Here is a 16947-nt window from a genome sequence, read left to right as displayed (position 1 = left end):
TTTGATCTGTCTGTCTCCTATCCACCTATCTTCTCCTTTATCGATCTTCTATCCGCCTCTCCCTCTCTCCCTCTTTATTGCAGAATCCCCTTCCCCTCTCCCATTTCTGAAGAAGGGTCTCAACCCAAAACGTCAACTTTCCTGCTCTTCTGGTGCTGCTGGGCCTGCTGTGTTCATCCAGCTTCACACTGTGTTAGCACGCTATTGACTTGTAATGAAGTTAAAGCATGTGGAATAAAAGGCTGTCCAGCATGGATACACATTTGGCTGAGTGACAGGAAACTATAGCTGTGAACTGCATACTTTCAGACTGGAGAGATATACACACTGATCTTCTCTCTGTGTCAGTACAACAACTATTAATTTTCATGTTGACAACCAAGAACCAAGTGTAAGGGACAGAATTTGAAAATTTGCACATGTCAAATAACGTGGAAGTATTATAAACTGTGAGGAGGATAGTGATAGACCTTCAAAGAGATGCAGACAGGCTGGTGGAATGGTCAGATAAATGTCATGTGAAATTCAATGTAGAGAATTGTGAAGTGATACACCTTAGGAAAAAGTACTAGGAGAGGGAATAACAAAGGGTTATATTTATAAAGTGGATGCAGAAACAGACAGACCTGTTGGTACATAAACTGTTGAAGGTAACAGAGCAGAGTATAAAAAAGCATACTTAATCACATGCGTTATAAATAGAGGCATGCAGTACAACAGCAAAGGGGCTATTTTGAAGTTTTATAAAATATTGATTCGGCCTTGTGTCCAATTCTCAAGAGAGATACAATGTCATAATTGAAGTGCAGAATGGATTTACAAGAAAGATTCCAGGGATAAGGGCCTTCAATTGAAAGTTTCTAGAAGCGAAGATTGCTGTCATGGAGTCAGTTCGGAGGGGCAGTGTGGACTTATTGGGCTGAATGGCCTGTTTCCACACTGTAAGGATTGTTTTATTCTAAGATTCTAACTAACTGCCATCTGCCAGTGTTAACAACTCTCAGCTCTCAAGAGAGACTCACAGGCTCCTATAGCTCTTATAGAACGCACCATCTGAAAATCAAAGGTACCATTGACACAACTAGTTAATATTCCTGACATTTTCTGAAGAAGGGTCTAGACCCAAAACATCAGCTTTCCTGCTCCTCTGATGCTGCCTGGCCTGCTGTGTTCATTTAGTTCCATATCTTGTTATCTCAGACTCCAGCATCAGCAGTTCCTACTATCTCTTAGTTAATATTTCTGACAGTTTCCTGACCAGAACATTTGCTAAAGAAGGCATCGAGCATTCTGCAAGATATGTAACCTGATTGTAATTTCGAAAGACTAAATTCTGTGTTTTTCTTATTTCATATGAGTGGGTTCGTATTTATTGGAACAGCGTACCATTAGAATCTTGTTTTGTTCAGGAATAGTTAGTCATTAGAAGGGGTTTATTTAGTTTGTTAGTAGTTTAGTTAAATTTGTTCATTGCTAGCGTTAGATTAATAATTTATTTCTTATTGATTGCAAAGTGCATGTCAGGGGTTCATTTTATTTAACCACTAGAAGTTGCTGGAAGGCAGGTTACACCTCTTTTCACAATTCTCGTACAAATTATAGGGTGAGGTACTCCTCTTTGGGATTTTCAGTTTTAGTTCTCAGAGAGGGAGTCAACCTCTGCTATATAACATAGGGTTAGCTAAATTGCTCTTGCAGAGAGCCAGCAAGTGGTCTCCTGCTGTACTGTAACCATTCTGTGGGTAGAATGTAATCCAGATGACAGGGGTTTCAGCCCCTCTGGAGAGCTAACAAGAGTCCCGCATTGCCTTCTTATAGAAGGCCTGCCTTATTATGTATTGTTAGACTTAAAGTGTTGAGTGGTGTGTCTTCTCAAGATCTAGGAAACTGGGGTAGAAGTACTCTCCTTTAGAGCTGGCAGTCAGTCAGGGACTGGAACTTCTCATTTCCATTAGCACCAATGGGTGAGTGATGGTGGTTGCTGGCAATACAGCTGCTAGAGGCATACAATCGGCAAATAGCCCAAGACAAAGTGAATGCGGAAGGGATGGGAATTAGGGAAAGATATCACTGGTTTGGGGATAGAGGATTGGAAGAAAGAGCAATGGGTGTCTCAATGCTAAGTCTCTTTGCCTGGCACAGGCCTGCCAATGAGGGCCCAAAATGCCAGGTTATTTTCTGGGCTCCTCATGTGATGACCACTTTGTCCGTCTCTGGTTAAATACCACAAACGTTGGTTTGAGTTAATGGTCTACTTAACTGATAGTCTGGTAAGGAAGGTTGACCCACTGCAGACCTGATTAAGGTAGAGCCAGGAAAGGTGTAGAATCCTCACTTGATATCTTGCCACTTGATTAATTAATCCCCCATCTCCATACCCACTTTGGGAAAGGGCTTTAAGTTCTGCTCCATCAATTTGTGTAATTTCTGAGATGCTTTCCTCATTTCTACTGTCTCTTCTAATTTGGAATCAACTGCAAATTTAGTTGACTTGCATTGTATTTGTGAAGCGTCATCAGTGTAAATTAGAAACAGTTGGTTGTCTCAACAAAGACTCCTCTGCTATCCTTTTCAGCACTTCCCCTTGACCCAAAATTATTCCTCTAATCAGTGCTTAGAATTTTTGGACACAAGCAATGAGGGAGAGTTGATCCCTCTGTGCCCAAACAACAGATCAATCCAATGATGTGGCACACTCAAACTAAAATGTCTTTCTATGACTGAGCTAAAGCTGTGGGAAAATTATGGATGGGAATATGATTTAAATTTCTCAGAGGTTTACTGACAATCATGTTGCTGTAAACATCAGCAAAACTAAATGAAATTTATTTAGCTTTCCCAATGTGCTTTTGGGATCAGTCACTTGGCAAAAGAAATAGTCTTCTCCTACAGAAAACTAACTGCTGATGCTTAAATAAAATTAGACAACATGCTGAATAGCAAGAATCACATTTCCAAACTGATGGGCCAGATTACAGCAATGTTTGCATTTTTGTGAACAAAGCAAATCCTTACTATCAAATCTGACAGAAAGCAATAACTTCAATGCAAAACACCCATTTGTCACTTGTGGTTATGGAAGTTTTGTAAAGCAGCATAATCAGCTGTTGCAATATTATATATCCAACCAAGCAGATTATATTGTTTACCATTCTTCAACATCAGAGCAAGTAATATTTTCTTAACTCAAAGGTATACAGCCAGGTGAGAAAAGGCTGCCATCCTTTTAACCGCCTCTCAGTAGGTTACTGCAAATAGATGCAAAAAAAGTTGCTGGATAAGCTCAGCGGGTCTGGCAGCATCTGTAGAGGAGAAAACAGAGTTAATGTTTCAGGTCTGGTGACCCTTCCTCAGAACTGATGGTGGCTGGGAAAATGTCAGTTTATATGCAGAAAATAGGGAAGTGGGTGGGATAGGGAGTAAATGATAGGATAGAGCCCAAAAAGAGAGAAAGTTGATACCACATAGCCTGCCACTACACACCCACTGTTGTTAGTTACTAACAGCCCCCATTAACGACTATTCACCCTCCCAGGCTGATCATTAGCAACTCCTTTGTCTGTCCAACTATCTTTCTCTCTCTTTGGCCGAAACATTAACTCTTTGATTTCTCCTCTACCGATGCTGCCAGATCTGCTGAACTTTTCCAACAACTTTGTTTTTGTTCCTGGTTTACAGCATTGCAGTTCTTTTGGTTTTTATACTGCAAATAGATGTTTTAGTGTGCAGATGCATCAAATTGCAATAAGAAAAGTTATGGACTGGACCAAAATTGAAGCCACCAATTAAAAGGTCTTCTTGAATGCAAGTAGATTTTTCATACCTACTGAGCCCCAAAACAAATTGTAAAATGCAGTATCAAACATGGACACAAATATAGATGATATGTTTAAAAGGGGACAGTGTCTAATACCTACAGGAAAAATAATGTCTTTACAGTTTAAAAGTCCTTAGAATCCCAAAAGGTGTTGGATTTTTAACCTGGAATCACAATGATTTTGATTAGATTAGATTCCCTACAGTGTGGAAACAGGCCCTTCGGCCCAATAAGTCCACACCACTCCTTGCAGCATCCCACCCAGACCCATCCCCCTATAACCCACACACCCCTGAACACTATGGGCAATTTAGCATGGCCAATCCACCTAACCTGCACATCTTTGGACTGTGGGAGGAAACCGGAGCACCCGGAGGAAACCCACACAGACACGGGGAGAATGTGCAAACTCCACACAGACAGTTGCCCATATTTAATTGTTGGCTCATATCTCCAGCAGCAGTGACGTTTGTAGATCATTTTAAGTCCTTGGTGAATGATTTTTTTTCCAATTTAGTTTCACACAGGATGTTGTCTTTGGAAAGGCTGGGAGTAACAGACGAGATAGAAAAAGGAAAAAAAGAGAGAAAGTCTTTCAACCATTGGAAGTCTTTAAATGGGTGGCACAGTGGCTCAGTGGTTAGCACTGCAGCCTCACAGCACCAGGGACCCAGGCTCAATTCCAGCCTCGGGTGACTCTCTGTGTGGAGTTTGCACATTCTCCCTGTGTCTGCGTGGGTTTCCTCCGGGCGCTCCAGTTTCCTCCCACAGTCCAAAAATGTGCAGACTAGGTGGATTGGCCATGCTAAATTGCCTGTAGTGTTCAGGGATGTGTGGGTTATAGGGGGATGGGTCCGGGTGGGATATATCAAGGGGCGGTGTGGACTTGTTGGGCCGAAGGGTCTGTTTCCACACTGTAGGGAATCTAATCTAATGCTCATTTACAAATCCATTTTCCTTCTCTCTCACCTGCTGCTCAAAAGCCAGTGTTAAAATATAATTCAGTATATACTAGATAACAAGGTGTGGAGATGGATGAACACAGCAGGCCAAACAGCATCAGAGGAGCAGGAAAGCTGATGTTTCGGGCCTCGAAGGGTCTAGGCCCAAAACATCAGCTTTCCTGCTCCTGAGATGCTGCTTGGCTTGCTGTGTTCATCCATCTCCACACCTTGTTATCTCAGATTCTCCAGCATCTGCAGTTCCCACTATCTCTGATTCAGTGTACACTCCCGTGTTTGGTTCTATTGTATTTCCAAGCTGGATAATTCTATGCAAGCTTTTCATCTCCCACTATGTGATATTACCATATGGGTGAATTAAAGTGGGAGATGTGGATTGTTATCTGCTGAGTCAGTTGCCTGCATTTAATGTCTTTTGATAAATGGTAACTTTAGTGCAGACGGTTTAGTTTATTCCACATGGGTTTCATGAAGTTTACTTCAATAAATCATCAGGTGACCAATGCAGCCAAGTTATATCCATGGTTCTTAATTTTAAACAACATTTAAGTTCATGAAAGGTTTGAGGTATAACAATGAAATGATTGAAATTAAAATTCAATAGTCCATATTCACCATTACCATCATATCTACTAACATTGTAACATTGAGATTAACAACTGAATAGAGCTCTGAGCTCCTAATAGAAGATGTCAGTCATGAGATCTGCCACATTAGCAGCAGAAGTAATCTTTAAATCTTGAAAGTGAGGGCAAATAAATGATTTGCTTCATGCTCTATACAACTTCAAATGGATTTACAAACAGAGTCTAAAAATTGTAATACAGTGTTAATGTGTACATTGGATAAAATGCTTGTCACTAATCTGACATATTCAAAATGTCACACTGTTGAAATCTGGTTTGATGTTAAATCTATTTTGTTCCTTTTACAATGTGTGTCATCTGTTCTTTGGCAAAAATCCATTGTTATCAAAATTTCAGGCTTAGCTGGAATACCTTCTTTATTTGTATATTTACTCAGTCTTTTAGGTAATCCTTTAGGATGAGGATTATTTGCTTTTGGTCCAGTTTGACAGTTTCAAATGGCTGTTATTAAATGCATGACTTGAAGACTTTGCTACTAGTTGGTCAAGTGGTGCTTTAAGGATTGAATAGATGCGGTATATGGAGATTTGTTTAGTCTCTCCTGCTGTAACTAAAATCCAAGTTGAACAGTTGCCTCAGGCATCTGGTGTCAGGCGAATGCTCAATATGTCCTAGCCAGGGGAGATGGGTTGGAATGATGGTACCTAAATGCTGTGCATGTTTTCTTGGGAAAAGATACTACTGTAGGATCAGCTTTGCCACAGAACTCAGAGAAACTTATGAAGGCACGATGGGTGGAGTTTCTCCAGGGCTCTGAGGTACCTGCTATAGGTTGCCCATGTGACCAGAGATTATAGGAGCACAGGGGACACTCCTAGTCCTCAAATAATCTTTTGTCAGTCGGCTGAAGGCGAAGCTAGCATGCCGAAGATGATTTTCATCAGTAATGCTGCATCCATCAAGTGAGAGGCACCTAAGATATGGAAAATGGTCTACAATTTTCTAGAATATTACTGTTGGCATTCATCAATAAGGACAAGCATTGTGCATTTGGAGGTAGTCTTAATTTTTCAAAGGTGTAGAGAAAAGTCTATTTCCTTCCGTATTTTGGAGAAGAAGTTGACAATAACCTGAGAGATTGTAGGAACTGACGATGTTGGAGTCTGAGATAACAAGGTGTGGAGCTGAATGACCGCAGCAGGCCAGGCAGCGTCAGAGGAGCAGGAAAGCTGATGTTTCGGTTCTGGGCCCTTCTTCAGAAATGGGGAGGGGAAAGGGTCTCTGAAATAAATAGAGAGGGGGAGGTGATGATAGAAGGTGGATAGAGGAGAAAATAGGTGGAGAGAAGGCAGGCGGGTCAGGTTCCCACCTCCTTGACTTGTCTGTCTTCTCTCCACCTATCTTCTCCTCTATCCACCTTCCATCATCGCCTCCCTGTCTCTTTATTAGTTTCAGAGCCCCCTTCCCCTCCCCCATTTCTGAAGAAGGGTCCAGACCCGAAATGTCAGCTTTCCTGCTCTTCTGATGCCTGGGCTGCTGTGACAATAGCCTGAACTCTGTTTCCTAGTGGATCCATTCATCAGTGTCATTTGCATACTTAAGCTCTGAGACTGGGCTTGCAGTAATTTTAGTGTTTATTTGAAGGCAGTGTAAGTTAAACAATTCATGTGTGTTCTGTGGTTTCTTTCCATGCATTAAGCAATTTGTTGGATGGCTTATTAAGTGAGAAGAAAAATCTAGTGGAACATCCCATGTTGTAATCTGTGTGAGTGTAAAGGAACCTTCAATTTTCCTTATATTTAGTGACATATCTATTAACCTATCGCCTCTCCAATTCCCACCTCAAAAATGAGGAGACATTAGTTAACAAACAATGACTGAGAGTAGGGACCATTCCCTCAATCTCAGGATGGAGACCCAACAGTTGTATGTGGAATAAAAAGCAGTCCAGCATGTATCCCCCATCATCACCATCTTTTAATTTTGCTAGGACTGGAGAACTTTGTATCCAAGATAATAAAATGTGAGGCTGGATGAACACAGCAGGCCTAGCAGCATCTCAGGAGCACAAAAGCTGACGTTTCGGGCCTAGACCCTTCATCAGAGATCACCGTCACGAGGGCTTGCAATCAGCCCGAGGTTATCTAGAGTCACCAAAGCTGCCGGGCGAGCCCGGGTTGGTTTTGGTCTGATAAATGCACGCATCCCCGGCGTGGGCCAGCGCTCGTTTGCATGCATTAGCTCTAGAATTACCACAGTTTTCCAAGTAACGTTTGGAACTATCAAAGGAACCATAACTGATTTAATGAGCCATTCGCAGTTTCACTGTACCGGCCGTGTGTACTTAGACATGCATGGCTTAATCTTTGAGACAAGCATATGCTACTGGCAGGATCAACCAGGTAGCCGAACCGACGCGGAGGCCAGCAAGCGACGGGTCGGACACCAGAGCGGTGGTTGCGTGGGGCCAGACCGAGTGGCAATACCTCGGGAGGCTGAGCGGGCGTCATCCCAACCCGGGCCATCCCGAACACACCGGTGCACGCACGGGCCTGCTGACCGGGCTTCCCTGGCCCACCGGAGGAGACGGCGGGGGTGGGAAGAGACCGGGAGGCCCGCGATAACCCCGCACGCCTGGCGGGGGGGGGGGGGGGGGGGGTGCACACGGCAGGGCCGCTGCCTGCTGTCGGTGTGGCTGGTAAAGGATAAAGCCGCTATCGCCACCGAACACGGCACCCGTCGAACGTGGGCTCGTGCCGGATCCTCCCGCGCAGGGGAAGCTCGTGGCACCGGGTCCAACTTAACGTTCGCTTTTTTTTCTTTTCCACTCCGGCCTGACCGACGCGCGGAACGCTGGAGCCCCAACCTGACCGGCCAGGCGGAGGGTCACCACGCGGGTAAAGTAGGGTGGGCGCGTGGATGCGGGTCGTCCAAGAGTGCGCGCTCGCGAGAGAGAGAGAGAGCAGGAGCCGCCTCCCTGGCTCCTCTTCCCTCGCCAGTTCGAGACTGCCACAATGCGAGAGAAATGTCGACCGATGTTCCGGCCGCATGGAACGGGCTCGCCCCGCCGGAAACCCGCGCCGCCACCGTTCTCTCGATGAGCCAAGGACGGCGGCCCGGTGTAACCTGCCGAGGCCCACTCCGCGGGCTCGCTATCGGACCGCTGGCGCTCCAAGAGGCGGCTTCTCGGTCTCACCGGGAATACAAATAAATCAAGGCAGGGCGCACCGTAGTCTACGGCCGGGCAAACGCCTGCCCCAGCCGCCGACGTGGCCCTCTTAGGGGTGGGTGTCCGCCTGCCGGCAAGGGCAGGGAGAGGGGAGGAACCGCTCAGCCTGAAGCACCGGCCACCTCAAGGGGAAAGCCGGCCCGCCGAGGGCCCTCCCCCATCGGACAGGAGTCACCAAATCGATTGAGGAGGGGACTGCACGGCCAGTCCGCGACTTACCGGTCCCGACGTGTCGTGCCCTGCACGGGGCATGCGGGCACACGCCTTGGCCCTCTGCACAAACTGGATGACTTTTCTGGGCGAGCACAGGCGAAGGGTCAGCCCGCTACCTTCCGTGCAACACCCGAGGGAACTGGGCTCTCGAGACTGCCGCTTGGCTCGGCCGAGGAACCCGTGGAGGGGCGGCCGTTTCCAGGTCGTTTGGCCCGGAATACGCCGGCTTGCCTGACCGCCGACACGTGCCTGGAGGCTTCCGCCCCGACCCCGGGCCTAATTTTAGAACAGGTGCAAAGAGATCGGAAGGTCTGGTGGGAAATCGCCAAAGTGTCGAAAAATCGCCAAAGTGTTGAAAATAATTGCCAAAGTGTTCAAAATTCGATAAAGTGCTCAAAATTCGACAAAGTGTTCAAAATTCGACAAAGTGTTCAAAATTCGACTTCCGAGAGCTCTTCGGTATGCACCCGAGTTCAAAATCACAGTGCATCGGCTTTGGAACCGTTCCTCGGGCCCGTCTCAAAGTGGTCCCAAGGTGCCATTTTGTTCTAAAAAACGTGTTCTATGACTCTCTTATGACATCACATAGTTGCCCACTATGACATTTTGACATATTTTTGGCGCATAGTGTGTGTCGTGCCTCCCCGTTGGCCCCGCCGGTAAGCGCAGCAGTCCTGGCTGCTGGGTGACCAAACGACCAGAAAAAGTACGAGACAGCCGTGGTCTGTACAGACCAATCCTCAAAAAACCAATATGATTCTTCCAGTTTCACCGGAGCAGTCCGGCTGGGGAGCGTCCCGGATAAACAACCCCCCTCGCAGCCTTGTCCACAACCGCGAGCTGTGATAAGTCATTAGGTTGTACATGTTTAAAACCTGCAACAAGGTCCATCTCGGTCCAGACCGAGACAGCGACCTTGAGACGTTACCTCCTACCTTACATGGAGCTGAGACCGGTCACCCCTCCCAGGGGGCCGGCTCACCCTGTAACGGATGACATAGATAACGTTGTAGAAGACACCGTAAGGGCAGCCCACCCTGCGGTTGAGACAAGCATAACCACCCAAGCCTTCTACAACAAAAGTTTTCGAGACATAAAGCAGGGCACAGATGAAAAAATGATAAATGAGACTGGCGATGAAACAGCTGATGCAACTGCCTTCATGGAAGGGGTTGTTATCGAGCCAGTATGTGACAGAACGTCCGTCTCGGAGGTAATCATCCACTATCCCATCGATGGGCTGTTCTGCAAGGACTGCGACACCCTCTTCCCTACGGTGAGCCTGTTCAAGATCCATATGACTAAAGTGCACGGAATAAAGAACATCCGAACAAAATGTTCACGCTGCGATAAGGCAGGAGAATACCATTCAATAGCCTGCCATTATCCCAAATGCAAAGGAACGAAACAACCCCCAAGTGGGGACTTTGCATGCAGCGCATGTGATCAACGGTTTTCAACACAATCAGGCCTTGGTCAACACGAGAGGCACAGGCACCCAGTTCTACGGAACGAGAAACGCCTCAAACCGGCACCCAAAGTCAAGGGCAAACCTGGGAGAAGCGACCGCGTATGGTCACAGGAGGAGGTGGCACTCCTGAGGGAATTGGAGGCGAGATTTGCAGGATGCAAATTTATAAACAAATCCATCGCAAGCATCCTGAAAACCAAAACACCAAAGCAAATCTCAGACAAGCGCAGGCTCCTGGCAAACACCCCGATGGAGGTCCAGACCATCTGCGAGCCAACGATAGACTCGCACGATTCTGAGGCAGAGAGTGTCCAGGAAATTCCGATAATCAAGCCCAGTGCCAAAGAGCCAGCCGAAAAACACCGGCTTCGATCCCTAAACACCGGGACGTAGATGACCAGTTTACACAAGCTGAGGAGCTCTTGAGTGCAAGGAAGGACCTGGACACGCTTGCCCTCAGAATTGGACTAGTGGAAAGTATTACCGACCTACTAATGAATAGTAGGAAAAGACAGGACAAACACAAGAGGCCTCAAAAAGATCGGGCCAAGAAAGACAAAAGGTCCGGTAGCAATACCGGAGCCAAAAAACGGTGGGCAGCACGTAAAGCGCTGTTTAGAGCAACACAGCGGCTTTACAAAACTAACCGGCGTCAACTAGCTCGCGAGATCATGGGGGTGCCGATCTCATCCGCTTGTCCTCTCTCAAAAGAGGAATTGGAGACATGTTTCTGTGAGAAACTGTCAGCACCAAACAAGAAATCGAACATAAATAAGTATGCCCCATACACTGGCAAAGTCGATGACGGGTCCTTGATGAAACCCATAGAGGTAGAGGAGGTTGAAGCGGCCATCAAGGGGATAGACGAGAACAGTGCCGCTGGACCAGCCGGCCTGAAACTGCAGGACATAAGAACACTCCATGAGCAGGAGGCAACCCGTCTACCCCGCCTCTTCTCCTTATGGCTAAAGTCAAGCACAATCCGCCCGAAACGTCAGCTTTTGTGCTCCTGAGATGCTGCTGGGCCTGCTGTGTTCATCCAGCCTCACATTTTATTATCTTGGATTCTCCAGCATCTGCAGTTCCCATTATCACTGATACAACTTTGTATCCAGTCTGGTATTGTCAGTAGTGAATGGAAAAATTCTAAAAAAAAGGGGTGACACAATGGATCAGTGGTTAGCATTGCTGCCTCACAACAACAGGGACCTGGGTTTGATACCAGTCTTTGGTGACTGTCTGTGTGGAGTTCGCACATTCTCCCCATGTCTATGTGGGTTTCCTTCATCTGCTCCGATTCCCTCCCACAGTCTGAAGATGTGCAAGCTCGGTGGATCAGCCATGGGAAATGCGTGGATAGGGGAGGGGGGTGTGGATCTGGATGGGATGCTGTTCAGAGAGTTTGTGCAGACTTGATAGGGCAAATGGCCTACCTCTGCACTGTAGAGATTCTATGATTAACTCCCACATCCTGTATCTTCTGTTTTGCCAAAGGAATCAGGCCTTTGCGGTACATAGCCATTTAGCGAAGGATACAACAGACCATTTGAAAGCCTCTGGCAGGTGCATATTATAGGGGAGTATCTAACCAGTCCAGACAATGAAATCACATTTTTAAAATGGATTGCTCCCTGAAGGTCTGCTGAGTAAACAACTCTCGGTAGAATGCCCCGTGTCTCTGCTAGTGTTGCTCAGGTAAGAAGCCTCAAAGGTTCTAACCACAGGCTTGAATGTGGGATTGAATAGAAGGCTAGACTGTCAGACAATGAAAGCATGATAGGAACTGCCAGCTGACAGGATAGTGTACACACACAGGATGTTGCAGACCAGCTGGACATTCAGGAAGTGGTAGGTTTTCCTGTGAATAAATGTTTCTGATCAAACACAGGATACAGTGATGGCGATGTAAGTGTGTGGACAATGACGCTCTGCACATGATGATGCCAATAAAATGAGTGCCCTCTGAGTCAACGATGCCCTGATGGGTCTAAATCTAGGGTAATGTCAAGCTTTGTCGAAGAGGGCATCTGAGTGACACAATATAGTTCAGGCACATGTGAAATATAACAGAGCCCTGTGGCTGACCAGTGAAGGGATTCACATTTACTTGGACAGCCACTGGCAGGGCATGGTGATTAGTGAGCTGCCCGCTTTTCACTGACACGGGCACAGATGTCCGTGACCAAATGTCCAAGTGTCATGAATGATCAAATTGCTTCCCTTCGGCCTGTCGATTCCATGCTCAGGGTTACGTGACATTTCTGTTTGTGCCTCCCACTGTGTTCTCCCTTTACCTGGCACTCACTCCTTCCTGTTCTTTCCTGGCTTCAGTTCTGGAGGCCCCAGATCAGGTGGTGTTGGAATAGTGTGTCTCAACTAAATTTGCAGATAACCATTAGCAGCATTTTGAATGCGTTGCTGGACTCTTGGTCACCATGAGATAGGTTTACTTCCACCTCCTTCTTTTAGATTGCGGCCCAAAGGTAACGTTCTCGCCCACCACTCTGAGGTTTCTCCAAGATCCTATGAATGCTCATCAATACACTGATGCCAATTTTAGAAGTTCCTGCTGCACACACTCCTAGGGGGTACATGCACTGAGAAAACATTAGAGGGACTTTAGCGTACAGAATTAGATTACAGTGTCGTATGAATCTCTAGAAATCTAATAAGAACAGGCTCTTGACTCAAAAAAGGTGTGGTTAATTGCTGAATAACATGAGCTATATCATGAGATGTAATGACTCCAAACCTCACAGAGTTTTCTGAGCGTCTGCCTCAGCCCTGATCTGTTCCTTTGCTAAAACAGAAACAGAAATAGTTTGAGAAATTCGGGAGAGAAAGCAGGGCTCATGTTTTGAGTCCAATGCTCCTTCAGTGTGACAAGGTCAAAAGTCACACAATATCAGGCCGTTGTCCAATAGGTTTATTCAAAATCACAAGCTTTTGGAGCATTATCCCTTCGTCAGGTAAAGTGAAGACAGTACGCAGGAACAGACTTTATAACTAAAGGGATAAAGAGATCGTCCAAATGGTGTGACAGGAGTGTCAATGGGCCAAATGATAGATCTCTGCAGGTGATCAAGAGTGTTAGACGGTGTGAGTAAAATGTGAACAGCCATAGTAACAAGCGAAGGGATGATGTGTTATCCGATTAGTTGAGGCAGAAGGATAAATGCAAAAAATTAAAAGACCGGTGGTGCTGGAGACCAAACTAAATGACTGGAATAATAAGCTAGGTATAAGAGGTGCATGCCAAAGGGCCGTCAGTGTGACATAAACAACCCCAGAATGCGCATCACCTCCAGCGACGTTCAGATACTTCCTTTAAAGAAGTGAGATAAATTAAAGTGTGATAAATAAAGTGAGATTAAAGGTTTGGTAAGTTTAGAAGCCTGCCCCCCTCCACATGCTCACAAATATCACTGATGCTGGAAATGGGATGACCAGCTGAGGTGACAACACTGGTCTCTCTGACTCCACACTTCTGTTCTGGCCTGAACTGGACGATGAAAGTCCAGGCCAAAGTTACTATTCAGCAAAGTAAGAGAAGCAGAAAACTGCAGATGCTGGGGACCTAAAATAAAACCAGTAAATTTTGGAGCAATTCAGGAGGTCTGTACTCTTTTCAATAACTTATTGTTTTGTCATCCCTCGCCATTTTTCCTATTTATTCATATGTCCAAATGAGGAGCAGGAGTTGACTTTCTGACCTCTCAAAACTGCTCTGCTATTTAATAAGATCATGTATGATTTGATTGTGTCTCAACTTCACATTCTTTCCTACCTTAGGTAACTTATGGCTCTCTTGAAATCATTCACCTGGACCTGTGCTATTCTTTTGCATTTTTGTATGTTTCCTATCTTAGTTTTATGTTATCTCTGATAAACATCTATGGCTGTCTTTTTTGGCAAGTACTGTAGAATTCTTGCATCTAAGCTGCATAACCTGTTTTTGTGTTTGTGCAAGTCTCCCACTGATCTTCCGTCATTTTATTCATTAACAGATTTGTCCAGTGTGCAATAAAGTCTAAACTCACTCTGTAAAATAAAGTGGAGAACTTGACAAACAAAAGTGTTTCTTATATCTCTCCAATTATATGTTTAAAGTGCTGCTTTTGCAATTCATAAAAATTGCACTTTAGAAAATGTGCTCCTTGGGAAAGCAGTAAGAACAGTTCAATTCTCAGAGGGTTTATCACCTAGTTTGAGATTCGTCTCTCTTACCAGACTGCACAACACAGTGTTAAACTGATTAAACATTTAATGGCCTATTTTAGACAGAGGATCTTGATCGGCGCAGGCTTGGAGGGCCGAAGGGCCAGTTCCTGTGCTGTAGGTTTCTTTGTTTCTTTGTTATTCATCTGATGTCATGAACTAGTTTGAAACAATTTATTACCACACCAATCATATCTTATTTTCACATTGTGTCTCTTGGTTCTTGTTAAAAATCGACATTCTTTGGCATACAGTTAATGAGTATTTTTTTCACCAATAATTGGCCTGCATTCTTTGGTTTGAATTGTTCATTGTTCTTCCAGCAAAGATTAATTCCCTAATGTCTTTCATGGAGAAGACAGGAAATGAGTGGATAGTCTGAGATGGATTTTCTTTGTTGTTTCCTTACCATATCAGAATTCCTTTCCATGGGAATTCACTGAACTTGACTTAGAATGTGAACAGAGGTTTTTTTTATCCCCCTCCCATTTCTTCGGACATTCCAGCACGGTTTCAGTTTCCATTGGAGCCATTGCTGCCACTGTGGCTTGAGGTTACTTACCATTTGAGTAAAATGTAGCGAAACTTCATGACAATTTGGTAAAAGAATGTATTATTGCTTCAAAATATGTAAACATTGGCGTCACTTACTCATTTGAAAAGCTATTGTATTGGATATAGTCAGTGATGGATGGGATTCCTTGAGCCAAGCAAATACATGGGAAGGTTGACTACTTCTGAAAAAGAGAAAAAAACCCAGTAAAACTTGGAAATGACTCATACTGGCGTGTCTTGTATACCTGAAAATGGAACTGCAGTATGTCTATTTCCCAACTTTACTGATTTTGCCTTTCTTTCACATAAAAGGAAGAATTTCCGCATTAAAAGTATGTTTTAAAAAATTTGATACACCAGAATTCTAATGTTTGCAATTTAGTTGTTAGACTGAAAGGCTGATAACTCAAGGCCGTGCTTTTCAGTACAATCAGTCAATCACTGTTGACTTTGTATGTTTGTGTACCAAACGTTTCCTGTTAAGGGATGTTAAGGCATACGGCAGAGTTAAGGAAATACAAAAACATGGCTCACACTGCTTTGATCTTGAAAGCTTTAATTTGAATATGGTAAAGCAATACAACTATTGCAAATAATGTGTGGGGAAATTGAATATTGTGAACAATACTATTATTGTCTCAGGTTTGTACTGCCCGGGTATTTTCCGTTTCTCTTTGCTCACCACAACATACAGCACATGAGCAGACATGCTGACCTTTCATGTTTAATCTACTACCATCACACTGGATTTACTCTCCCAATTACATTCTTTCTGATCTTACATCAAATAGTGTCAATATTCTCTATATCTGTGTTAGGAACGTGTATAGAAACAGTAGTTATTTTAGCCATTGCATCTTAGAATAGGTAACACTTATAATAAGCCTCTTGGAGGATTTTCATGTGTTTCATTTACACATTTTGTAGAAATACATTAGCTTAGTGATAATGTTATGCTTTTCAATTGTGCAAAGTTTCAAATTGATCTTCTGATAAAAGGTATCCTGTTAAGAAGAACATTATTTGAAAGAACAGTAACTAGGAAATCCATACATTCACAGCCTGTACGTTCTATAATCTTTATGCAATAGAAACAGTTAGATTTCGGAAATGTTTTGCTCAAGCGAGGAGCAGTTTTATTGACGCTGTCATATATGAATGAGTTGGATTTATTCTAAACATATTAAACCGTATGTTTGCTGCATATGTTTAAAGTTTGAAAGAAGGAAATTTGTTTGTGGCACTCTCACAAATTGCAATGACATGACAACTACGATCATCAATGTAACTATTCCAGCCCTGTCATATTTCTTCATCAAAAATAACATGCCAATGTGTGTTACTAATTATGATTAATCAAAATGACAAACAGGATCAGCTTTAGAGTTAATTATTGACATATACTTCAATCATAAATCATTACCAGTTTATCTACACAAGTACAACAAATATCTTACACCTAGCGAACTCCATGCTTTGAAAACCCACTCCTTCCATGATGCCTCCCTATATATGCTGGTATAATTTTGCTGCCACCTTATGGCAGATGACTCCACAACCATATTTGCCACGTCTGTCTCAGGGTAAGTATTGAAGAACACAACATGGAATTTGATGATAGTTATTTTACATAAGGCAGCATTTCAGAGATGAGCCAGATTTCACTGTAAAAATGGTGAGACTAACTGCACTCACTGTGATCAAAACATAACACCCCAGTTCAGCATGACTTCTCCACATCAATTCAGGCAGCAATATCAGGACAAGAAAGATATCTCTAAAAATCCAGAGATTAATTAATCAAGATTAATTCCCAGATGTCTTTCATGGAGAAGACAGGAAATGAGTGGATAGTCTGAGATGGTGTAGAGCTGGATGAACACAGCAGGCCAAAC

The sequence above is a fragment of the Stegostoma tigrinum genome, chromosome 9 (genome assembly GCF_030684315.1).
Source record: "Stegostoma tigrinum isolate sSteTig4 chromosome 9, sSteTig4.hap1, whole genome shotgun sequence".
NCBI lineage: Eukaryota > Metazoa > Chordata > Chondrichthyes > Orectolobiformes > Stegostomatidae > Stegostoma > Stegostoma tigrinum.
This window is presented reverse-complemented; position numbering follows the sequence as displayed.